We start from the raw sequence: 25,416 nt of genomic DNA on the forward strand, positions 1-25,416 counted from the left end.
GGGAGGCGCCCGGTAGGCTGCAGACGCATCCCATCGAAGCTCCAACCCCGTATCCTAGAGCCCTTGTTTCCAGGATTGGAGACTCCGAATAGCCTGGCTGGAGGCTGATGCAAACATTTGCATCCTTCAGGTTGCCTGTGTTCTGAAGCAGTGGCCCTAGCATTTAAAGCCAGACCACCCCCCCTCACTTGACCTCCCCCCTCCCTCAGGACCCCAACTCTACTCTACTCCCAAGGGAGCACCTTGGCACTGTGGGTTTTTTCAGAAGTACTTTATTGAAGCTATAGAGGGAAGAAAAATCCCTACATCTGGGCTCCATCTCATGGCAGGGGGCGGGGGTAGTAAAGAAAGAAAAATCAGACCCTGCTTTGGAGAGATTCCTGCTGCTTTAGGCCTTATTTCCTATATATTGACCCCCCCAACAGAGGAGGACTACCTCCCACCCCCAGAACGCAGCAGCCTGCTCTGAAAGCGAATCGTTGGAGGGCTGACAGTAATGCATTTTTTCCCTATTGAAAACAGAAGCTACTGTAATGCTTTCAAATATATGCAAATGATACATGCGGTTAGTGGTTTGGCAAATCTTGATTACAATATAAACTACCCAAGTAAAAGTGCCTTCGTCCCAAATTTGTCTCTCGATTACAATTCCAATTGATTTTATTTTATTGTCAACATTGTTAATGATAAAAATAGAGTCGTTTTACAGTTATTTTTACTTTCTGGAAGGAGGCAATTAGAGTTCTAATCAGGAATACACAAAAATCTCCCATGATTAACTGCAGTACTTTGTTCAAATTGCTGCTATAAAATTCAGAACAATTTGCCTGTAATGATTATGGACTGGGTTTATTTTGGGAGGTGGAATAAAAGTGGATATAGCATAAATTATCCTCTAATTATACACCAGTGTCGCCTCAATTATCCTCTTATCAAAATGGTTGTCTAACTGCCGCATTTAGTTTCAATTCTCTCCTTTTTTTTCTATAAAAAGAACTTCATACCTTGTTATTATTAATCCATTTATTATTTGCAAGGGGGTTTATATCCGCACATCCAGGTGGTAGAACCACTTCTGTTTCAAAGATGGACTGGGGAAAGACATTAAGTTTGGAGCAGCTCACTGCTACGGATCTAGCTTTTCTCCCTTGGGTCTCCAGGCTCTCTTAGGTCCAAGCTGCGGAGCAGGGACAGCGGAGCCCAGGCGGCCACATTCAGGCCCAGCCACCAGGTAGGAGAACCGGATTCAACTCTAGGCTTGGGGAAGGACAAGCCAGGCCGCACCGGGTCGGGTCCTGGGCCGGCAGGTAGACTCTCGGAGCTCGAGTGGCCAGACTATGGAGACTGGGTGGGCGAAATCTGAGGACCTCACCCTATACCCCACCCCTGGGCTCGGTGCCTGCTTTCGGTGGGTACAGGGAACAAACTGTGAGCTTTCGGCCACAAGAAGAAATGTGTGGGGTAGCAACCCCGTGTGATGGTGTCTGAGGTTACGGGGGACTAGTCTGTCTTTTTGGAAAAACTTCTGGGACATTTTTGTACCGTTCGTCGTCTGTAAGCCCATTAACTTCAGGACCCCAGGAATCCTAGATTAGAGAATTTAGTGGTGCTACTTGCCACTGGAACTCCAGAAAAGGGTGATAGTAGACGGAGCCTCACAATTTCCCGTGGCGCAGGAGTCACTGACTGCAGCTTATGCTAATTGATTTTCCCAGCTACCCGCCCGGGGTCTCCAGGTACCCTCAGGCCAGTTTGCCTTTTCTTTTTCCTTTCTTTCCTTCGGAGGCTAGTGGCCCGCCGGCTTTCTCCATAGTTTCGCCCGCAGCTACATTTGCGCCCTCTTCCTTTACCCAGCCTGCCACGCTTAACTTCTTGAGTCCCGGGTGTCGGTTCAGTAACTCTGAATTCATTTTTAAGTGGCTCTCTTGTTCCTTCCCTTTTAACAAGAGGTGCAGTTTAACACGCGAACCTGTAACGCGATCCGTGCGTTTACATCTCGGCAATGAATTAAAACAACAGCATCTTCTAGGAAACGGAAAGATAGGCTAGGTAAGGTAGTGGTGGGGTGCTGAAAGGGAAGTCAGGGAAAGAGAAACACCCCCTCCCCCGGCCCTGCACTCGGGCTGCGAGCCCAGCTCGTAATGTCCTCAAAGCCAGCAGGTAGACATGGCAGTTTTATTGCTCTATACCCTGCAGCTTGCTGTTAACACGATGAAGGCGTTTCTCTCGTTTGCTTTTCCGTGTCTCTGCCGTAATGTTCGCAGGTGCACTGCTTTGCCTACTAACTCTGATGATAGCATCTGGGTGACGGTGGTGGGCTCGGGAAATGTCCGCTCACCACTTAAGCGCCAGATCCAAGGCGCTCAGCGTCTGTTTGCAAAGGGATTTTCCCCCTTGTTTGTTTAAAGTATGAAAGAAGCCGCGATGGCTGGGATTGTCCGTTCAGGTGTCTCTCCGTACCTGGGGGTGTAAGTGTGCAGCTAGGGGGTAGTTGTACATGGTGTAGGTTTTGTTGGGATTTGATTAGGTGACCCAGGCTGGTTTCTGAGAGACAGAGTAGTGAGCAAGGGGGTCTCAACCGGCTGGACAGCGGTCTCGGTTTTCTCATTCGCCGGATAGAAGACTAGGAATAAGCAACCCACTTCCCACCAGTCCAGGGAATAAACAGCGGAAGACTACTGTGGCCCAAAGGTGGAAAGCTAGTGCTTGCCTTTGCCACCAGCAAAGGTGCACTGTTCTTCTCACAGAGCTTTACTCAAAACTGAATGAAGTTGAGCAGTTCCGTTCCTAGTCCCTCGCCTAGTGTCTGGGGCACCCGGGTTAAACTGCGAAATGGGACAGTCTACTGTCCCTCTATTTTACCGTGGTGCAACCTGCTACCAGCTCTTCAGTTAGAGGCAAAACTTCGGGCTTTTCAGAGCCTTGCAAAAAGGCGGACACCTCAGGGGCTCTCGGCCCCGGCGCCTCCAGCGCAGTCCAGGCTCCTTCCTCTTTGTTTCGCTCTCTGGGGAACCTCCGCCAACTCTAGCCAGTGGGAGGGGAAGGAGGGCTAGAAAGGCCACTGAAGCCTTTATCATTCAAAATACAAGTAAACGTAGAAATCTAAAGGCCTAAGCAGTTGTTTTAAGGGCCTGTTACTGTAAGATAAGAATTATATTCATTGATGTTTTAGGAAGCGGGATTGGAGGCCTAAATTGCATTTTATTTTTTAAGGTGTTAAGGTGTTGAGATGTTGTGAACTATGTCCACGATAAGTAGAAAGAAAAACTAACACACTGCCTTCTTAACATACCCCTGCTTATGTTTTGCCAGAATAGGTGTGTAGGAGCGGGCTCATTGGGTCCGAGATTTGTCCCAGTTTGGTTGTGGAAGACGTTTGCAGACATGTGGAGGGCTGAGAATGCTTGGATCTCCCGGGAAGGTTTACAGTGTTGATGGGGGCTGTGGCAGTAAATTCAAGCCGTCCAGGACTTGGCTGGGTTTGGTTGCTAAGTTGGGCTCAGTTATCACGTTAATTCTAAAGAAATTAGACCTGGATAAATGGCCTTTGAATTCAAAGAAATAACTCGGTGTTGATTTACATAGCCACATTAAGAATCCCCTTCTCAATGGGAGACATTGGTGGAAAAATTCCTGCTAGTTCTTTCCTCATTTAACATGAAATTCTCTCTCTCTCTCTCTCTCTCTCTCTCTCTCTCTCTCTCTCTCTCTCTCTCCCTGTGTGTGTGTGTTTTCGCTCGAGTGTTTGTGTAAGGAAAGGGTACCTGATATTCTAGAACCTTTTCTACACACACACACACACACACACACACACACACACACACACACACACCTGTAAAAGCCCCAGGGCATGAGGTAGAAACCTGCCCCTTTCCATTTCTTGACGCAGGCTAACGGTGGCACCTTTAGGCATAGCTCAAAGAACCAGCCTAGGCAAGACAATGCTGAGAGTTTGGCGGTATTTTCTCTAGCAATAAAACTGCAAAGCCCATGTTAATATCATACTCTTCCAGGTTTCTCCAGATCCAGTTTAAAAGTGGATTTAGCTATTAAATGTCCCAAAAGAAGACTGATCAGAGTTTGGGGGTATGACCCTTATCTCTCCAGTTCTGGTTTCCAAGAACAGGAACTTGGGAAACCCCAACCTGCCACTGACCTCCTGGAGGGTTCCTCAGCATTTTCACACGTGCTTATTTGGAGAATATCACTAACCAAGTCTCAACCTAGAGGCTTCTATTGTAGACTTTTTAAAATCTGAAATTTCCTGGTGTTACTTGATATACAGCTAACTAGGTCCTTCCTCCAACTGCACCATCATTTGACTCCTCCCTGGATTCATTTCTGGATGTGTTTGCACCCTTCTCTTCCTTCCCTCTTTTGGTCTCTTTCAGCAAATATTTAGCAAACATTAGACCTTAACCCCTAATACATAAACATATTTTCCTTCAGCTCCAGAGAGAAGAGCGTTGAAGAACCCATAGTACTTAAACAGTTTTAAACAAGGTAAATGCAGATGTTTGTCTTTTCAACATATAGGCTAAACCAAGGCTGTCCCTCTCTTGCCCCATATTTGCCCTGCTGGGGAATGTAGCAGAGTAAAGGAGGGCAGGAAGGGATGCTGGAAGTCAGCCTTCATTTACCGGTCTTCGAAAAGCAGGACCCCTGGCCATTATAGAGTAAATGCAGCCCTAGAGAGGCAGGAACAAGCATCAACAGGAAATGGCAGACTATTTTTAGGCTTAATAAGGAGTTAATATAGCTGCCCAGTGTCTTCCTAAATGCCTGGGAGCATCTTCTGTTTAATTCTTTCATCTCTTCATCAGCAGTAGCAATAATAAAGTCATAGCAAATGTCTGTATGTTAATAGAGAGCCAGGCTTGGGGCAGCTCTTCAGGGAAACCTGGATGAACAGCATCCTCTTGTTAAAATGGGAACAAAAGTATAAGTGGAAACTCTTTTGACTAGTGAGAAAGAAGAGTCATGGTCTGCGTCTGACCATCTTTTGATATATGTTTTTTTCTATAATTTTCTTACAAATCTGTTCACAGACATTTATTTCTTATTTCTGGAACATCCCAATAAATGGGAAGACAGTTTATTACTTATTCTTTTAAAATGAAACTTTCCCCCAGAGGACCACAGATTTACAAGCCTTTGGAAATTGGGATTAAAAAAAGAAATCTTCGAATGATTACGGTGCCATTTGTCTTGTGTTGTTGTCGTTCAGGAAAGAAAAATCCTCTTTATGCAAACCTAGGCTCAAGGAAACTCATTCCTTTCCACCCTTGGGATAAAATATTTTTCCCGTGTTGTTTTAAATAATTTTATGCACAAAAATGTTGCTTGCCATCTTTATTCCTTCAAGTGGGGCTCCTTCCCCCCGGAGACTCAAAGCTTTTGGTTTTCTAAACACACTGAGAGGGCATGTCTATTTGGCAAGCTAGCATTTGACTTTGTCATCTTTGGAAGGCAGAAAATAAAATAAAAGGGAATACAAGAGTTGTTGTTGTTAAGAGTATAGAGAGGAAGAGTGTCAACCAGCTTTTGTTGTTATGCCTGACTTGGAGGTTTTTCTGTTCGCTGGGTACCACATCACTTTAATGTTAGTTTCACAACAAATCAACAAAATTAAAACTAACAAAGGTAGTCCTGTTTCCTGGTCCTGCAGTGGCGTGTATTTACTCTTGGAGTGAGGGGGTGGGGTGGAGATGGGTGGGCTAGACCTGCCAAACCAGCCTCCATTTGCTAGTCTTTTACCCTACCCCCTCCTCCTTTCCTCCCTATTCCTCAGCCTCCTTCTCTCTCGTCACACTGACCACTTCCGCAAGGTCGTAATAGGAAAACCCATCCAAAAATTACAAGAGGCCACCTCTCCGGGACAAAACCAGCCATTCTTTAATAACAAGATGGTGAAGTGTTGGGCCCAACAATTAAAACAGCAAGAGCAGCAATTCAGGATGCCAGTCCAGCGGTCCCAAGCAGACAGGCTGGCATCCCGGCCTATCTGTGGGTCTGGGGTGAAGGAAGGGGCGAGGGGCAGGAGCCGAGAAGGCGGAACGCCCGCGCCCGCAGCTGGCTCCCACGCGCCGCCGTCTGCGGAAAGCCAGGGGCAGGATAATGGAATTCAGCAGGCAGGGATCCTCAGAGAGCCAGCCACTGTCTTGTACAGATTTGTAGAGAAACCCTCACTGTAATTAAAACCGTACAGTCAGATTAATTCAATGTGTTGCTCGGCAGCATTTTTAATAGTAAAAATCCGCTTTAAAATTGAATTAGGGTCGAATAAATTTTCTGCGAGACTCGCCGGATTTGCCAGCTTTCATTGAAGCCAGCTAGGGTGGATTTAGGCGGTGGCTACCCCCCCTACCACCCCCAGCTGGAGGTGGGGTAGGGGTTAAGGGAGGTGTTGATCAACCAGGGGGCCAGTTTGGTCGCTAGACTGGTCCGCAGGAGCCAGGCCCAGGGGTGTTTCACTGCCTGGGGCTAACCCTTGATCTCAAGGGGCAATGCACAGACTTCTGACACCCAAAGCCCCCCCCCCCCCAATTCTTTACTACCCTCTCTGCGAAGTCCTTGGCTCTTGAGAGGTGAAGGGGGTAGGGAAGACAAGAGAGCCCTACTGTATCTTGAAGCAATTTCTCAACGTGTGTTTCCGCATGTGCTGGAGGTTGGAGTCCTCTCTGGCCGCCTGAGTGGCAGACAAGAGAAAGTTGTGGCTCTCACCCCCCCCTTCTTTCTTGAAAATCTTCCAAAAATTAAGGGTAATATTTCAAGCCTGCTGTCAAAATGTCTCCCAAGCTTTGATTTGGCTGGTCGCCCCCTCTCCCTTTTCTCCCCAACTCCACCTCTCATCCTTCGCGTTTCAGCGGTTCACGTGGTTGTAAAATAGGTGTTAGCTTTGGGATGTTTTTTCCCCCCTCTTAAGGTTAGACATCTCGGAGCTGAAGACTTGCTTAACGTTCTTGTAAAGAAGTGCCTGCGAGTTAATAGGGAGGCATTCACTTGAAACAAGCCCGGGGTGGGAAGAAATAGGGTGAACTGGATCCACTCTTTCTTGAAGTTGTTTCTCCTCCCCCCCCCCCCTTGGTCTTTTAGGGGCCCAGAAACAGACCGAAGCTCCTCACTCCTCTTTTCCCAAAAGATCGGGACACCACACGGGCTTCTTGACACTCACATACACCAACACGCCCGGTGCAAAACCTTAGGTCGCAAATTCCCTAACAAGTTAGTCACATCATCAGGCCTGAGAAAACGAAAACCTCTGTGGGTCCCTGTTCCTCAGGCAACAGCGCGCAGACGCCTTAATTGCTGCAAATTGTCACTCTGTCCCCTTTTCATTTTCTCACTCCTTCGTTTATTTTTAGTACACTTCAAATGCCTACACACTTTCCTAGTAAGGAGAGCAGAGCAATTATTGCCTTTGCCTTCAGGGCCTGCTTTGCCAATCACTGAACGAGGATGGAGTAAACAGGGCGAGAAGCCAGGCGCGTTATTGGTCTTGCTTATTTCAGGTGGAGGGTGATAAATAACCCTCCCTACCGCGTCACCCCCTCCCTGCCTTTGGTTCTTGGGTACCAATTACCTGGAAGAAAGGAGCTCCGCGCCCCTCCCTTGTGCTCTCATCTCATCCACTGCGTGCACACCAAGTTTCACTCTCAAATCCAGCAGATCCCGTCAGAATTGGCTGGTTCCACAGAGAGTTGTTAGGAAAAAAAAAAAAGAATTCTGTGGAGACCCAGATCTTAATTCTGTTCTTGAATAGAAAGATGCACCATGAGATGGAGAGGAGGCATCTTCCCTCCCCCACTCTGGAAAGTAGGGCTCTTTTTCTCTTAAGACTATGAGGGGGTGCAGTACAAGTCCCCAAGATATAATGATAAAGAGCTCATTCAGAGGGCCTTTCTAAGGCAAGGCAAGCTTTTAGGTTGACCTGGAGCAGTTCAAACACTTCACTGGATGTCTATTTTCAGTCGTATTAGCTAAGAATTCTTAAGAGAGAACTTTAAATTTTGAGATGTGTATTGTCTTGAATTCTACTGAGTCCTGTATCAAACACCACATCCTAGGTTGGGGAGAGGAAGGGTGGCAGGTGTCTATAGCCTACAGCAGCCTAGGGGGTATCCTGCATCCTGCAGATGGATCCGAAACAAATCAGTGCGGGATTAACTTGTCTGTCTCCTGAATTGTCTCCAACCGCTAAAGCTGCGTGGGCCGCACCTGCCAGGGCGGCTTCGGGTTACTAGCTGGTGTTGAGCTAGAGGCCTTGTCCCAGCTCCGGATGGACCAGGCTGGCTACCTGTTAGGGTGCTGTGGTTCACTGACTGGATATCTTAAAGGAATACAGCGAATATAAACTGCACCATTCTCACACACACTCGTCCCCTCCTATTTCTTTCTTCCTTTTTGTAAAAACATTTACAAGGAGCCTAATTTCAGATTGTGGAAGTAAATTTCATGGTAGGATATATTTTACAAAACATGTAATCTTTCCAGAACGGAAGACTTTTAATTAAAACCATACTTTGACAAGTTGAGTTTCAAAGCAGAGTCACACCAGCACGGAAGGCTAATTCATATTCAAGATACAGTCTGTAATTCAAGTTGTTTGAAAACGCTGGCCAGTCAGAACAATGCGCTGTCGGTCTGGTTACCTGCTCAAGGACTTGTGGACTCTTGAGTCCATAATGGAACAGAATGGAGTACCTATGTGTCCATTCAAGGTTCAGGTGCTCTCCTATGGAGTATATTAGCAGTGGGAAAGAGTGGGAAAAGGGGAGGGAGGGAGAAAGGGAGGGAGGGAGGGAGGGAGGGAGGGAGGGAGGGAGGCAGAGAGAGAGAGGGGGGGGGAGTCCTGAGGGAAGAAAGGTCATGGGAAGGGGAACCCCAGGCATAACAGATTCCCAAAGAGCCTTTTCCCAGAGGGAGGACTTCTGAGAAGCCCCATATCTTTCTTGATTCTACTGGCCAGTACCAGAGAAAGGGAATCTCCTATAGTACCCCATTCCTGATGACCCAAAACCTGAGGTGTGGTGGTTGTCTAGCTGATTAACGGCCACAGTCTTTGTATCCTCATGAAAGAAGTTCTGAATGGCACTGCATTTTTAAGTAATTGCCCTCAATAATCTTCAGAAATTGATCAAATCAGAGTGGGTTAGCCCCTCGTGGGAAGGGAAGGAAATCGTCCTCCCTCCCCCTCCTTTCTCACTCCTCCCTCCCTCCCTCGCCCAGTTCTATTATAAATGATTATGGGTGGGAAGGATCTGTAGGTACTTGGCATCTACAAATACGAGACAAAGAGATTTTCTAGGACTCTGTAGGTTAGGAGGGCGAGGTCCCAGGAAATGGCAGTTTCAGAGAAAGAAGCTGTGGTTGATCCTGGATTTTCCGGCTCTAGTCTGGAGCCCACACCTCAAGTGATCCTCTCCAGATGCCCCAACCTGCTGATGTAAAAGCCTAATATAGAAAGGGGCCAGGCTGTGGGTTTGTGACTTGTGTTGGTTTAATTATCCTTGAAATACCAGGAAAATCTTTTCACCTATCCCAACCACCCATGGCACTGGGAAAGAGGAGCTGTATGTCTTATTGGTAGCAATAAAATAATTGAATGATAAGATCATTACCTTGCCCTATATTTCATTTCAAACACACTATTATTTTCCTATTTCTTAAAGGACAAATGTAAGTCTTTTACAAGAAGAACACCCCAAATCCAAAGTGTTCAAGGAATAATTTATGCTTGGGTGGTAGAACCATGCCAGGTCTTCAGTTCAGTCCTGACCTTATTTGGCTGAAGTCAGCACTCTAGTTTTATTGGTCTGGATTTATTAAGAAAGCTTAATATTTTGTGAAGACAATTGCAAAGCACAGTTATGAAAGGGGTGGTTGCAGACAGAAGGTTCAAGAAAGCATTTCTGAAGACTTAGTAGAGTTCTCCTTTTTTGAAATGGATATAACTATTGAACAATATATTCTGTATGCTGACCAAATAGTGGCCAAATACCAAATAATGGTGGATTTCTATGGACCGGTAAGACCTGGAAGTCACCTTTTTGTGTCCCACATTTTGAAGGGTTGGAACTACACTTTAGTTCTGTCACATGGTATTTTATAAAGGCACGTTGTACTTCGGCTTAACTGAGGGTGAGAAAAACAAAGGCATTTCTGGAGCCTTCCTAAGCATAACACTGTGTGAGCTGAACACAAGATCCTGTGTTCCTGGCCATGTTCATCTGCAGTTTAATCCTATGTTGAAACATGTAAGTTACACAGAAGAGGAAGCTGCAAGTAACCTCCTGTTTTATTGCAGTCATAAGAACAAGCAGTTTTCAAGTCATGGGGTATGAATCTCCTTACATGTTAGAGGCCTGTTTTAGGCAGCACATTCTGGAAGGACAATATGGTGGGCAGAGGATGAGGAAGGAGCCTCATAACGACTGGCAAGGTCTACAACCAGGGCAGGCAGCAGCTTTGGTATGCAGAAGGGGTGGACAGTAATGTTTCCCAGCTGGCCCACCCCTTCTGTGGCCCTAGGAATCAACTTTGTCATTCCCAGCTTAGAAGCAGTCAAGAGAGGCCCAGACAGGGTGGAAGTCCTTTCACGTATCTACCTTTCTAGTCCTCTGCTTTTCTATAATTAGCCCCATTTCACAGATGTGAAAGCTAACATATGGGTCTCAGACCACAGACCTCTTTGGTGTCTGGGCAAAGGTGAGAGATGGAACACAGGTGTTTCAGTTTCCTAGCACCCTGGTAACCAAGTGTGACTGGAGATAGGGTTGGGGGGAAAATGGGTTTTGAGATTACTTTTCTAAGACATGCATGTACAGGTAATGTTTCTGTTTTCCTGAGGTTCATTGAGGAGATGTGACTTTTCAAATGACAGATGAGGCCTAAGTCCCAAGAAAGACAACAGCAATCCTAGGCTTTGCTTAGGCTCTGGAAATGCCTCCTGCCTTTAACTTTTTCTCAAATTCCGAATACCTTAACCCTTGCTTGTGGTAAATATATTTATAGTTCTAACATGTGTCTCCCACAGAGATCTTCACTATCTAGGTGAGGATCAATACTAAAACACCCTTTTTTATTTTTAAAGTGGGTTTTAAAGGCCTATTGTGGGGGAAATGAGATGTCATTGTGACCCCGAGGCTCAGGAAAAGCGGGATGCTATTGGTGGCAGCGCAGGAGTTGGCTCACGTGTGTACTCGTGCATGCAAATCTAAGGCATGCGCGTTGTATCCCTCCGGTACCACTTCAGTCAAGACTTCCAGGTGCGCAATAATTAGGTTTCTTTATTAAAGGTTTCCCCAATCATCACCTGCTTCTAAGGTTCCTAGCCTCTAGGGCACTCACTCACCCGCTTCACGCTTTGCCCTCTTGGGCCAGACGTTTGGCCAGCTTCTTCATAGGCTGCCCAAATTTTAGGATCCAGTGTATCCTTTTTCATCAACCCTTTCTCTTTGATTGGCTTTAAAGGACATGAAAACCTAGTTTCCTGTTACCTGTAGGCTCCTTCTTCATAACAACCCCCCTCCCCGCGCACATCATCTTCCAATGAATAATTTGAGAGAAGAATATCAAAACCACAGTTCCCCACGCTAAAACGTTGCTACACATGCCTCTCTACAACCTCCCAGTCACGTTGATTTAAGTTCAAAGCACAAAGCATGGCTAACAACTGAACAAGCACACACCTTCCCTACACCTGAAGGCAAGAGCTTGGAACCGCTAAGAAGTGTATCTGGAGTCAGCTGTCCCCAGTGGATGTACGGATAACACTCTTAGTACCCTATGTCCCTGACTTCTTGATAAAGAAGGACTTAAGGGAAGGCTACCCCGGGTGTCCTACATCCCTCGTAGGCACAGAAACTTCAGAAATCCCTCGACTGGAGTGGGGGGAATGTCCTCTTCCAGAATGGCACATTCCTAGGTGAGAAATAACCACCGGTGCATTTGAAGCTCCCCGCAGGAACTCTTGAGGTTTTTGATGGGGCTGACCCACCAGGCGTCGGGGTTCCTGAACAGCTCTTGCACGCCCTTGGTGCCTCTCAGTAGCCCTTTCTTCTGGGTATCGCTGGTAGCGCTCCCTACTCCGGCCGGTCTCTTGGTTTACCTGCAGAGCCAATGGGTTCCTGTTTTTCTACCAGAAACCTCCTACCCCTGATCCCCCTTCCCCCTCACCCAACCTTCACCAGAAGGGCGAGATGGGGATTTGATTCTCTGATATGGATGATACGAATAATTGTTGCATCATGTAACTTCCTACATCTTGGTTTTAATTTTCACTGAACCAAACAGAGATATTTGCAATTTTAAAATAAGCACTCGATTTAATAAATGGGAACATTGTACAGGGACTACTATGCGCCCCCTCCACCCCTTCAACAGACGTTATTAGCTCTGACAGCGTGCCGCTCAGGTTTGCGAGAGGATTTTGTAAAGGGATGACAGACAGGAAGGCCAGCAATCATGGACTCCTTGGCTGAGGCTTTTCTTTCTTTCTTTCTTTCTTTTCTCTCTCTCTCTCTCTCTCTCTCTCTCTCTCTCTCTCTCTCTCTTTCTTTTTTTTTTTTATCAGAATGTTCTGTTCGATGCCATTTATCCTTGATGATAGAAAATTGCGCTGTTGCCAGGACGCCGCCGCCGCCGCTGAAATAGAGGGCAGGAGCCGCGTTTCCATTTTCCGGCTTGAAAGCTATTCAAATGAATTTGCAGAGTGGGGGGAAAGTCTAGCGATAAACAAATGAGAATAAATCGAGTTCCCCTTTCTATTCTTTCCTTTTAACGGGAGGTTCTTCATTTCCCATAGAAAGAGTTTTGCTCATTGGTGTTTAGGAATACCTAGGAGATCATGGAAGCCAAAGCAGGATTTATTTTGATACTCTTTAAGTGACTAACTGCATAAACACTTAAAAAGAAGTGTGTGTCTAAATATATATATGAAGTATAAGAAGTATTTATACATAGATAACATACAGACCCATCTTTACACAACTCAAAGTACAATGCTAGGTAAACCCAGTAGCATTTCAATGGAATATAATTTGCAAGCAACACTACTTACTATGCATATGGACCTCTCTCTAGTTACACACTTATAAATGTTGTTAGATGGGGAAAATTTAGAGCCCTTTCTACCATGCTATGTATTTCAGGATGCTGTGCTTCCCCCCCCCCCTTTGGTATCTCCTAGCTAATTTAAATGTTTTCCATCTCCAAACAAAGTTAAATAAATAAAAATCGGTCTTTTTTGGTTGTTGTTATCAGTTTTCCAAATACATCTTTCTTTGGAACCTTTTTTCTACACTAGGAACTAAAAGCTGAAAGAATTAGTTTAAAGAATCGATGTGCTGTGCCTCTAAAGAGACACAAGTTTGCACTTTGCTTCTTTAAACTTTGGATAGTCTGCTAGTTTCAAAAGATCACATAACTGAAACTCAACGAATCATCCCCAAAATGTGGCATTTAAAAAAAATGAAAATTTAATAAATACAACCCTTAACCAACCTCTCTTTCCCTCCTTCTCACTCTCCCTCTCCCTCTCTGTCTCCCTCCCCACTTCCCCCATGGGAACCCTCATTATGTTTTAATGATGAAATAACTTTCACTGAACTCGAACTGATGTCTTTCAGTAGTGTAGTACGTTAGAAAAATCCCAGCAATATAAAAACCTTTAAATGTAACAGCAATCTTATTTGAGAGTCAGCTGGTATCAAGAAACAAACCCTACAGTTTAGATCTTCTCCATTTAAAAAGATGCTAGCAAGTTCTGTCTCTCAGACTGTGTTTTGGGGGTACACAGCTGTTCTAGAGAGAGGACAAAGCTGGGCAGACCAGGGTTGCAGAAAGGGGGAAAGATGATAAGATGTTTTGAACTTTTCCAGTAGGGTGTTCCAGGCAGCTGTGATGTCTAGATACAGGCCACAGAATAATTCAAGTTAACTATAAGAAACCCCCCTTCAAAATATTAGCATAATAATGAGAAAATTACCCTGCCAGGTAAAGCCAAATAAAACTAGAAACTGGCCCTACAAAGTCGAATGTGCTTGCACATTTATTATAGGGAGTGTTCAGGTGTGTGGAGAGTCCCTTTCCCAGATTCGTGGCCTGAGGATTGTGTTCAGAATGAAGATACCCACTTGGCAGAGGTTTGTCCACCTGAGACACCTCAAAAGGTTCTTCGAGAGGGAATTTCTTCTCTAGAGACTAACTTGGGGCTCGCAGAGAGAATCTGGAGCCTCAGAATTCAGGGCCTTGGCTAGGGATGCTACAAAACCTGGGACCCTTCCCCCGCCCCCCACCTCTGCACCTCTTATGCTGGAAAGACACTGGCCCTAAGCCCTTGCAGCATCCTCAGTACTGACTGTCAATAGGGAATGAAGTCTTCTAGAGTGTACAGACTGGCCTGTCCTTCAGGACTTATCCCCTTGTAGAGTTGTGTCAAGACCTTTTCCAGGTCAATTCTGGGATATCTTCCTTTCCAGACATTTACTAGGCTTTGGCCACCCTGGATGTCTTTGGTGTGCGGGCTCCAGCTGGGCGGAGGTAGAAAGTGGTTGGTCAGGCCTTGCTTCTCTAACCTGGTTTCGCTGGTGGGGTGGACTGTAGGCGTTGACCCCTCTTGTTATGTAGGTGTCTTGGTGCAGCCCAGCCAGCGGAGCTGTGGGAAATTTAGCACTGGAACTATGTAGCAGAGACCGTGGGATCACTTCCTTAGGTTTACAGAACCCCATCCCCCATTCCCCAAGATCCTGTTCTGCAGGGAGTTTCGGAGTCCACTTATAGCCGCTTGTTTGAGCTACACTGTGGCGCGCTCTTCCACGTAATGTAACTAAAATCAATCAAGTTTGGAGGACAGAAGCGCGCCCCATGCCCCAGCCCTATGGGGCGTGCAAGCTAAGCATTACAAATGAAATTTTTTCTTCACCTTCTGGGATCCCAGGAATATGGACTTGCCTTTTTCTGCAACAAAAGAGCAAGCAATTCTGAAAGGCTGCAGAACCACTCACCCTTTAGGGGTTCCAGTATCCAGGAATGTCCCATGCAGTGGGAACACAAAGGCTCAACATTTTGATATTTTAAGAGATTTTTCTCCCCTTTTAAATCCTTCTTGTAAATGCCTGGTTGTAGCAACGTGAAAGTGCTTTCCTGTGAAAACATGCAGCAGGGGTCTCTCTCCTTTTCATGGGTATGAGCAGCGGCGAAAACGTTCCAAATGAGCCAGAAGGTCATTATGGAGACTATGAAGATGATGACATTCAGGGCCAGCCTCCTCAACTAGCCAAAAGTCTTGCTTCAGAAACGGAGAGAAAAAAATAAAAATAGAAAGGCAACTATGTTGAAAAGGTACTTTAAATTCTGTATTTTCCTCCCAAATTCCAAGTAACTTTTTGCCGTTAGATAGCCTTTGCCTTTTAGATACCCGTTATACTATTAACCCACCCCACCCAAGCTTCTCCGTTGTGTCCTGGAACTGCGTTTATACTTACTGCCTAACTCTCCAGAGCTTTGTGGTGTGCAGTACAAGCAGTAAAGAGTCACGTTAATCCTGCTTTGATCTCGGAATCTAGGTCATAGCAGACACTCAGGGGCTGTTGGAAAAATGAGCCATATCTTCTGTCTATCTATCTATCCATCAACCCTTTCTTCCTTCCTTCCTTCCTTTCTGAAATCTTCCTTGGATTCTGAATATCCATCCCAAGTTGACAAACTATAAATTATGGATATGAGTATAATTCAGTTATAGTGCAAAAGCAGGGGCAATTAATGCAGTATGGAAGCCATTTTCTGTCCTGCAGTTATAGAGAATAAAGTTAATGTATTCACCATGTCTACCTGGTTATTTACATAAATCCATCCTCCGAACACATATCACCCACACAACCTCCACAGGAACTTACTGCCTGGAAATGAAAAAAAAAATCTTTCCTTGTTTTTTAACCCCTAAGTACTATAAGCATAGAATAATGGTAGCTAATCTTAGATAATTTAAGACTTAAAGATTAGGAGATGATATTGACAATTTCAAGTCTCAAGTCTTAGCGCTTTGGCTAAGCACTGCCTAGGAGATGGCAGATGTGATCAAAGAACTGCCAAAAAATAGACTGTAGAACCAATAAAAAAAAAAAAAAGTGTGATTCCGTGTGTGGTGTGTCTGTATGCATATGTGTGGCTTGGAAAGAAATGATTGTTACAAAAAATTCATTCAATCCACATGTGTTCCTAAACAAACAGCTACAGGAGGATTTTATACTACCTGATATTTATACACACGATACCATATTTCACTGTGCTTATATGTATACATCCAGGTAAACTTTATAACATGCAGCAAAACAGCTCATAACACACACACACACACACAGACACACACACACACAGACACACACACACACACACAGAGAGAGAGAGAGAGAGAGAGAGACAGAGAGAGAGAGAGAGAGAAGGCAAATCCTCATTATTAAGTAGGTTTTGATCTAACCATAATGGGCCAGTCTTGTTGACAGCCCAAATCACTAACACCCAAGCTACCCAAACCCTTTTACAAGCAGGACAAAGTACATTAAATTGCTGGAACTCAAACATGCTCTTTTGAAATGACTTTGCCCACTGGTTTGGGAACAAAGCTTGGAAAGCAGTCGAAAGAATAGACCAAGGGAACTCTAAGAGAAAGGTGAAGAGAAGAGAGCAGTACTCATGGTTATTTAGGTGGAGAAATGTGTGTGTGTGTGTGTGTGACCCTAACATGTCTTATGAGTTGTTGAAGATACTTCCAGAGTCAGTGTTTACTGTCTTCTAGTCTCTTCTTTTTTTTCTGGATCATTCTTCTAAGTTGATTCTAGAGAACTTGCAGTGGACGTGATAAAGATATCCCTTTATAAGATCCACAATGTTGGGGACATTGTGTTTAAACACAGACACAAAAGCCCTGAATTAAGTATCACAGTCATGCTCATTTGATATTTAGCTGAGGATATCTTGTTTATAGGACCTGGTTGGTTTGCTGTCTTACCTTACAGCTTAGCATAGCTCTGAGTTCACTCTGTAAGTTGACTTTACAGAAAACCTGAAGTTAAAACGTTCTCCACGAAAAAGCAACAAATGTTGATCACTTCTTGGTCATTAAATATGGCAATAAACATTCCACTTTAATTATATTTAGAGTTTTGTTAGAAAAGACAATCTTTTCAGTCCCCCCTCCCTGCCCCACTCGACCAGGATCTCAAGAGTCTCATGCGTGTGGAAGGAAGAATAGACCTCCTTGTCTTTTTAATTAAAGTTTATACAGCTAGTAGAAAGTAGTAATTTTCTAGAAAATTCAATCATTTTAGATCGCTGTAGTTCCACCCTTCTGCCTTTTACACGGTTCTAAGCAAATCTTGCCCTTTAAAAACCATCAATTATGAAGCAAAGATTTCTGGGAAATTCCGAAGACATCAGGTTTAGGAATCTGATTCCTGCTTTATGAGAGTAGATGTAATAACGGTGCTCACCATGTCCGTGTGGTGTGGCAACCATGTTGGATTCTGTATGGTGTATCAGACTGGCACAAGACAGTTTTCATTTCTGGAAATCACGTCACTGTTTTTGTACTCTCTTCTCAAAGTAGTGACTTGTGGATAACAGGCTCTCTCTCTCTCTCTCTCTCTCTCTCAAAATATTTATTCATTTTTATATTAAGCATATGAGTTTCTTTTCTGAATGCATGTATGTGTGTGTACCACGTGCCCTGGCCATCATGTCTCCCTAGTACTATGTCCGTGGTCTCCCCTGGAACTGGAGTTAGAGATGCCTGTGAGCTGTGGTGTAGAAGCCGGAAACTAAACACAGGCCCTCCCTCTGCCAGAGCAGTAAATGCTCTTAACCACTGAGCCATCTCTCCAGCCTCAGAAAGTACTCTCTTAAATCACCTTTTCTAACAAAGGTGGGAATCAAATTTAGTTAGTGGTAATCAAGTATTGATCCAAAGGATTAAAAAAAAAATTGTCAGAGAATAGAAGTCATTTCTCAAAAAAAAAAAAAAAAAAAAAAAGAAAGAAAGAAAGAAAGAAAGAAAGAAAAGGAAAAAAACGACGATGACAACAACAACAACAAAACAAAAACCTGTTAAAGGTTTAGGAGAATTACCTAAATTTTTTAGTGGCTTCCTGTTGCCTCCAGAAAAAACAAGCCCCTTATTCTAGAATCCCTGGGAGGTAGTAGAATGTGTATTCTGAGCAGTGTGGTCTCCAGAGCCTGACTGCTAGGCACTACTGAACAAGCTTTGTTGCTTTCTTAGCCCATAGCTTCCTTTCAGAACAATCAGAATACTGATGATTGGACTAGAACCAACTGACACTGTGACTGTAAAATTAGACAAGGGAAATGCCTAGGAAGTTCTTAGCAAGGTATGGTGTGCAGAGGGAATGTTTAGAGAGTACAAGGTAACGCTCAACACAAACATCAAATGGGGTTTTATCAAGACAGTTTAGTTTATGCTTTCAGAGTCCATCCCTCCTGCTCTGAGAGGTCTTTGGGGCTCACTGCCCCCCTGGTTTAACTTAAAATCTCTGCAATTCTAGTTATATGGGCCCCGAAAAATCTGACACTTCAAATTAAGATCTTGCTTTCAAGCCCACCGAGCACTCATTGCTTGCTTCTCTTATAGCATTTTACAGGTTTTGTTGTAATTATTGCTTTCCTTGCCTCCTTCCTTGGAATATAAATTACAACATTTATCTTTTTTAGAGCTCACAACTGAGTTTGATGAGTAGCAAACACTGTGAAAACCTCCAGCCTTTTACTTTCTGCTTTGGGTATATTTATAAATCAGTTGTAACTGGATGGAGTCTTCTAAATTTAATTTTCTTTCCATAGAAAATGGCATCAATTCTTTAAGGAGAGTGGTAAACAGAACATATTATTCCCATAAGTGACTTTGTGAAAGGGTTTTAATTGTGGCTTTCTAGTAAACTGGTGTTTTCAGAACAAACTATCTTTGGAGAATTTTCTGTTTTAATTGAAGACCTTGTGGACAAGTTGGGTTACCTGTACACTCCTCAGGCACGTGGTTCAGATGCAAGATTATTACAATGATCTATATGAGTGTTAATAGTTATATTTTTAGCTTCATAATGCCCTGGCCAAATGGACTACCAACAAATCAGAATAAGTCATATCCTTGAATAAAGGTCCTATGTATTTGTAAAAGTGGTTAATAGAAGAACTTCTTTTCTTTTCCCCTCCCCTGATCTCATAGCACTGGATGCAGGGGAACTCACTGTAGCCTAGACTGATGAAAAATTTGAAATCTTGCTCCTGCTTGCTATGGTAGAGTGGTCCACCACAAACAATTCAGAAAACAACTATTTAAACTTCCTTCATTGGCTCCTTGCATTTTAATAACTCTAACAGAAATATAGGAAAGCTTCCTTATTATGGAAGGCTTCATTGAGGACAGACCAGGATAAAACATGTATGTGCAAACTGTAGAACACTAGGTGGACATAGTGGCTAAGATCTATAACCCTAGCACTGTGGGTGGTTGAGACAGGAGGATTGTCAAATGTTTAACGTCATCCTCGGCTATGTAGCGAATTCCAGGCCAGTTAAGGTTCCACTGTGAGAACTTGTCTCAAAATTAAATTAAAACAATTCAAAACAAAAACAAAATTATAGAATGTTGTTATCAGTGGTGCAGAACACATTTTTGCTAGCCAGGGACAAAGGCTCTTCATCTGAGATTCTTAACTGGTCTGCTTTATATGTAGGCCAGAACTCTTGGTAATTATTTCATTAATCTCCAGAAGCAGTGGCTACTGGAGTGTTTGAAAGCAGTTTGTTTTCTTAAGAAGATTAATCACCCCCTGCAAGGCTAATTTAATTAGATTGTAAACTCTCTTTCTTCCACCAAAGAAACAGTTAAACCAATTTCCCATCATGGATTATTAAGTGTGTCAAAGGCATACGGTCCACATCAACGAACTTTTGGAATAACTTATAAATATTTGCATTCAGTGGTTAAAAAGGATGGTTTCCTCCTGTCTGGTCATGTGAATTACAGGGAATGTTTATAAGCTTCCTGCAGGAAGAAAAGAAATTAAAACACAATTATAAAAGAAGATCAAGTTTCATTTCTTTGTGAGAAAGTTGAGTTTCCATTGTCGATGAAGACATCTTGGTATCCTTAGCCTGAAGGAAGTACAGGTGTGCTTTGGTTGCATATCCAAAGAGTTGGGCCTCAGAGGTTTTCCATCTCTGTCAACTTCTTTTATGACACTTCCAATTTATTTATACTCTCCACCTTTCTATGAGTGACTTGAAGTGGGTTTAATAACAGACACATAATAGAAACAAACAATTCATTCTGCCTACTCCCGTTTTTTGAGTCAACCTATGGACTTTCTCTCAGCAGGCTGACCAAAATATTTCTGTCAAACATTCATTAGGGACTTTTATTATTAATACAGCAACATGCATAAAACCCTCTGAACTTTCTCTTACCCATGTAGACAATTGGTTCAGAAAAAGACAACTTTCTTACCTCAAACTCAGTTTTTGTCACATAAATATGGCCTGCCTGGTCCATCTCAGAACCCTGCTGAAGACACTCAAACAAGCTGGTGTAGCCTCTCTTGGCCACCTCCCCCATGTGGTTACTGAAAGGATAGTGTGAAAATGTTTTATTGTTTCAGGTTTGGACCTCCCAAGCTTGTCTCTGGATTTTAAGGCCTGAGTAGCTAAAAAAAGAACTCCAAGAAAAATACAGCTCAAACCACCACATTTTGCTTTCCTTCAGGTTTAAACCCTATAAAACCACCACATTTTGTATGGTTTCCACCCCACACTGTAAGTTGGCAAGAGATGTTGAGGATGCCCTGGAAAACATATAGCAACCTTGACAGCATTTTCATGAACTTGGCAGTGACTTCGACCATAGGTGACACAGACTGAATTCTTAGCAATAGTTCCTTTATTTTCATCCCACTGAACTAAACCCAACACCCAGCTTGGAACAGGGAGCCATGCTGTTAGTCTTGGTTAGTCATTCTACATCTCTGACATCTTCTTCATGGTTGCATTGTATTGGATCCTTTGCAACTTTCTTCTTGGCACTTATCTTTTCATGTATCATTCCCTCGAGTTGTGCACTTTGAGATGAGTCAGACGGATCTTAAAGAATGCATAGGATACTAGACTGTAAGTTTCTTCTGGGCAGGCATGGCCTCTTGCTAACATATTCTGGGACTAGGATACTCCATGCTCATTGCATCTTCATCTAGTAGCTCCCACGGAGCAGACATTCAGTAAGTAGTGATAAATCAGTACACGGAACAACTAGACCTATATCTTTGTAAGATTTGATCTCCATATGAGCCAGCTCACAAGGGGAATACTCCTCCATTGCTGGTGAGGATGCTGGTGAGAAAGTGGTACATTTGCACAATAGAATAGTATTCGGCTATTCAAAATAAAGACATCATGAATTTTGCAGGCAAATCCATGGAACATGAGACCATCATCCCAAGTGAGGTAACCTAGTTCTAAAAGGTGAGTATGTACTCACTTGTAAGTAGATATTAGCCATAAAATACAGAATACCCATGCTATACTCCACAGACCCAAAGAAGCTAAACAACAAGGAAGGCACAAGCAAGGGTGCTTGAGTCTCACTTAGAAGAGGGAATGAAATAGTCTTAGGAAGCAGATGGAGGGAGGGGACTGGGTGGGAGAGGGGATGGAGAGAGAAATGGGGAGGTTCAGTATCAGGTGTGGGAAAGGACAGGAGAGATGGCCAGATGGCCATGGGAATGAATGGACACCTAAAACTGACAGGGTGGGGAGGTGGAGGTATCTCCAGGACCTAACAGAGACCTGATATAAGGGAGGTGTCCAAGAATCAATGGGGGGTGACCTTAGTTATGACTCCCAGCATTGCAGGTATGGAACCTGAAGAGGCCATGAGGCCTGTTTATCACGCCCTCCACCTGTGTCCTACGTGACTGAAGTGTGCAGGTTGAATGGAGATTAGACCTCGTGTCAGGCCCGATATCGCCACCTCCTGTAGCCATGAAGAAACTCCAGTGGGGTGATAGGGACACCAACCCACCTACAAAACCTTTGACCCCAAATTTATCCTACCTACAAGACATGCAGGCATGGGGAATGGAGCAGAGACTGAGGGAATGGCCAACCAATAACCAGCCCAACTTGTAACCGATCCCACCCAGAGGCAAGCACCCGCCCCTGACAATGATATTCAGTTATGCTTGCAGACAGGAGCAAGTTGTCCTCTGAGAAGCTCCACCCAGCAGCTAACTCGGACAAACAGACACCCACAGTCAAACAGTGGATAGAACTTGGGGACTCTGATGGAAGAGTAGGGGGAAGGACTGCAACCCCAAAGGGGATATAAGAACTCTATAGAAAGACCAACAGTGTCAACTGCCTTTGGGGCTCTCAGAGTCTGAACCATCAACCAAAGAGCATACACGGGCTGGACCTAGGCCTCTCCACACATATGTAGCAGATGTGCAACTTTGCCTTCATGTAGGTCCTGAACAACTGGAATGGAGACTATCCAAAAAGCTGTTGTCTGTCCATTGGATATGTTCTTCTAAGCTGGGCTGTTCTGTTTGGCCTCTATGGGAAAGGATGCACCTAGCCCTGCAGAGACTTGATGTGCCATGGTGGTGGATATCTAGTGGGAGGGAAGAGGGTATGGGGGCAAAGATTGTGAAAGGGAGTGACCAGGAGGAGGAGCAGTGAGTGGGATGTAAAGTGAAAAAAAAGAGCTGTCTCACTCTGTAGCTAATATAACCTCAGGCCCCTGACTGTGTTTTTTGTTTTGGTTGTTATATGCTATATCATATACATGTTATATCAATTACATTTATTATTGTTACTACTATAAAGTTACAAGTGTTATTGTTTTAATATCTAGGAGCCATGTAGAGTTTAAAAATACTGTTTTGAATAAATAATTTGCCAGGATGCTATTGGAGCACACTTTAAAACAGGCAAATATTTGGAATCAAATTTGTTTATTCTCAACTTTGAAATTCTGTAAAAGAAAAAAAGCTTCAGAGCTTACAAATGGCCGAGGCTGCTCAGTGGGCAGGCTTTTTGCCAAATGTGCTGACCTGAGTTTGATCTCCTGGTCCCTTGAGGCAAAAGGACAGACCCAGCTTCTAGAATCTGTTGTTACTCCTCTATGCAGGTAGCATGTAGCACGGGACACACACACACACACACACAGAGTAAATGATATTTAAAAATGAAGATATTTAATAAAAAAAAGTACTGTTGACTCTGTCCTCATTGATTACTTTTCAAAGTTCTCAGAAATTCTCTGAAACTTTATTATGTTTCTCCTTGGCTTAAGTGTGCACCTCTCAGAAAAATGATTCCTGGAAAATTGAGAACTAGGTGGGTGATATATTAACACACAGTCTATTAGCATTGATCAGTTTGGAGCTATGACTGAAGTCATGGTGGTTATATTTGCAGTATCTTTATTATTTAAAAAAAATCATTTATTTATTTAGTTTTACTAGTGTACATGTTCGCTCGTCTGATGTGTGTGAGTGCGGGGCTCATCCCGTGGTTTACATGCAGAGGTCAAAGGATAAATTTCTGGAGTCTAGTCTCTCTTTCCACCCTTAGGTGGGTTCTGGGGATCAAACCCAGGCCACTAGGATTACATTAGGAAGAGTTTAGGCTAACTCATCTTATGTCACCCCTCTTATTCCATCTTTTGGTTACCCCTGCAAGAGAAGAAGTTTTAGCCCTGAGAAAAATAGCTGTGAGGGAGACTGAGCCAAGAGTGCACATTCACTCGCCTGTCCCCTCCAATTCCATTTTGAAAGTGGGTTATCTCTGTCACTTGCTTATCTGATTCCATCTACCTGTGGCCTCAGGCACCACAGAGGTAAACTGTGCATCCTCCTGCTACTCAGTTCTTCTTCTCTTTGACCAAACAAGGTAAAAGATCCTTCCAATCCTAGCCAGGAAGAATGTTTTCAAAGGTATAGAATTTTGCCTTTCTATACAATTTTGGGTAAACATGGGAAGAGTCACTTTTATTTGCTTTAGACTTTTTCACCTGTTTTTTTGTTTTTTTTTTTTAAGCTGGAATTAAGTTATTTTACTCTTCCGAGTTTCAGTTGTAAAGTCTGTTAAAGGAGAGATAATTACAGTTCCCTACTGCATTGGGTGGTCGTTAGGATTAAGTGACTTACTACACAGAATGTCGCTGTGTGTAGAAAGGGTTCAACAAATGACGGACATCACTGATTGTTCATATCAAAGTCTAGAATGGAAGATCTTCTTCTTCAACAGAATTTTGAACGCTTTGTTTACAGACTTAGACGGCTTGTATCATGCCTGGAAACTGAGCAGAACTGTGGTAGAACTGTCCCTACTCCTGGTCACATTGTTGACTCGTCTTCTAAATGCCCAGATTCTGGTTTAACTGGAAGTTGGAACTAGGATATTCTGGTATCTTCTAATGACACAGCTTGGACCAGAGATGTTGGAAGATGAGTGAGATCCTGCCTAGTACCAACCCAAGTTGCCTCTGGCCTTCCAGGCTGGCTTTCCTACCCAACTTTCCAGGGCTGGCTGTAGAGGCCGTGGGTTTCGAGCACTGCAAAGATGGTGGGTGTGCCTGCTGCCTCAGGCCCTGTTGGGTACCTGGCCCTGCCCCCAAACTTCCAGTGCTCTTCTGGCTCAACCAGAAGTTCAGGTGTGAGGTGGACTTGGTGGTATGTGTTGGCCTGGAAGAGTGGGCGGAGTACAATGGAAAATGCAATGAATGAAGAGGCCCTGGGGAACTGTGTGTGTCTGGGTGTGTGTGGTGGTGGTGGTGATGTTTTGGTTTTGTAAGTGGGATTTTACATCATATCATCTTATCCCTTATAGATACTTTAAAACTTTCCAATAGATGCAATCTGTCCAGGAGATCGAGGGCTACTGGAGATAAGTTGTGAGGAGGGTTGGGAAGACACAAGGGGATTCTCCTTCTAGAAGGCTCTCCCCTCCACTGTCTTTTCCATTTTAGCCTTTCTGGAATCAGCAGCCATGTCTGGCTCTCACACAAAGAGAATCTGAGAGTCATAGACTGAGGAGCTTCTGAGTTCTTATCTTTTTACAGTCTCTTGCTCTCCTGATTCTATCCTCTATTTTAAAATCCATCCTCTTTTTCCTTAGAGCATAGAAAATGAAAGCTTTACAATTAATACTCAAAACATGGAGGTGGGGAAAGTCCAGAAGGAAATAGGGGAGGAGAAGCATAACTATAAAGGAAAGATCATGGGAAAAGAGGGGAGGGAGGCAGAGTTAGCCCCTACACTGCTAACAGGAAGCTCTGATCAATACAGGATAGGTAGCGTGTTTTCTTCTACCTTTTATAAAGAGTTTGTTGGAGATCCGAAGGGGAAT

General features: G+C 43.9%; 1 long non-coding RNA gene across 1 annotated transcript in view; it reads left to right on the forward strand.

Moving 5' to 3' along the window:
- Positions 1-124: 124 nt before the first annotated feature.
- Positions 125-25,416, forward strand: part of LOC143434572 (uncharacterized) — a 38,615-nt gene continuing 13,323 nt past the window's right edge. The window contains exon 1 of the long non-coding RNA XR_013104184.1: positions 125-1,231. This is a non-coding gene — a long non-coding RNA (uncharacterized LOC143434572). The remainder of the gene's footprint in view (positions 1,232-25,416) is intronic.

This window comes from Arvicanthis niloticus, chromosome 15 (assembly GCF_011762505.2).
Source record: "Arvicanthis niloticus isolate mArvNil1 chromosome 15, mArvNil1.pat.X, whole genome shotgun sequence".
Classification (NCBI taxonomy): Eukaryota; Metazoa; Chordata; class Mammalia; order Rodentia; family Muridae; genus Arvicanthis; species Arvicanthis niloticus.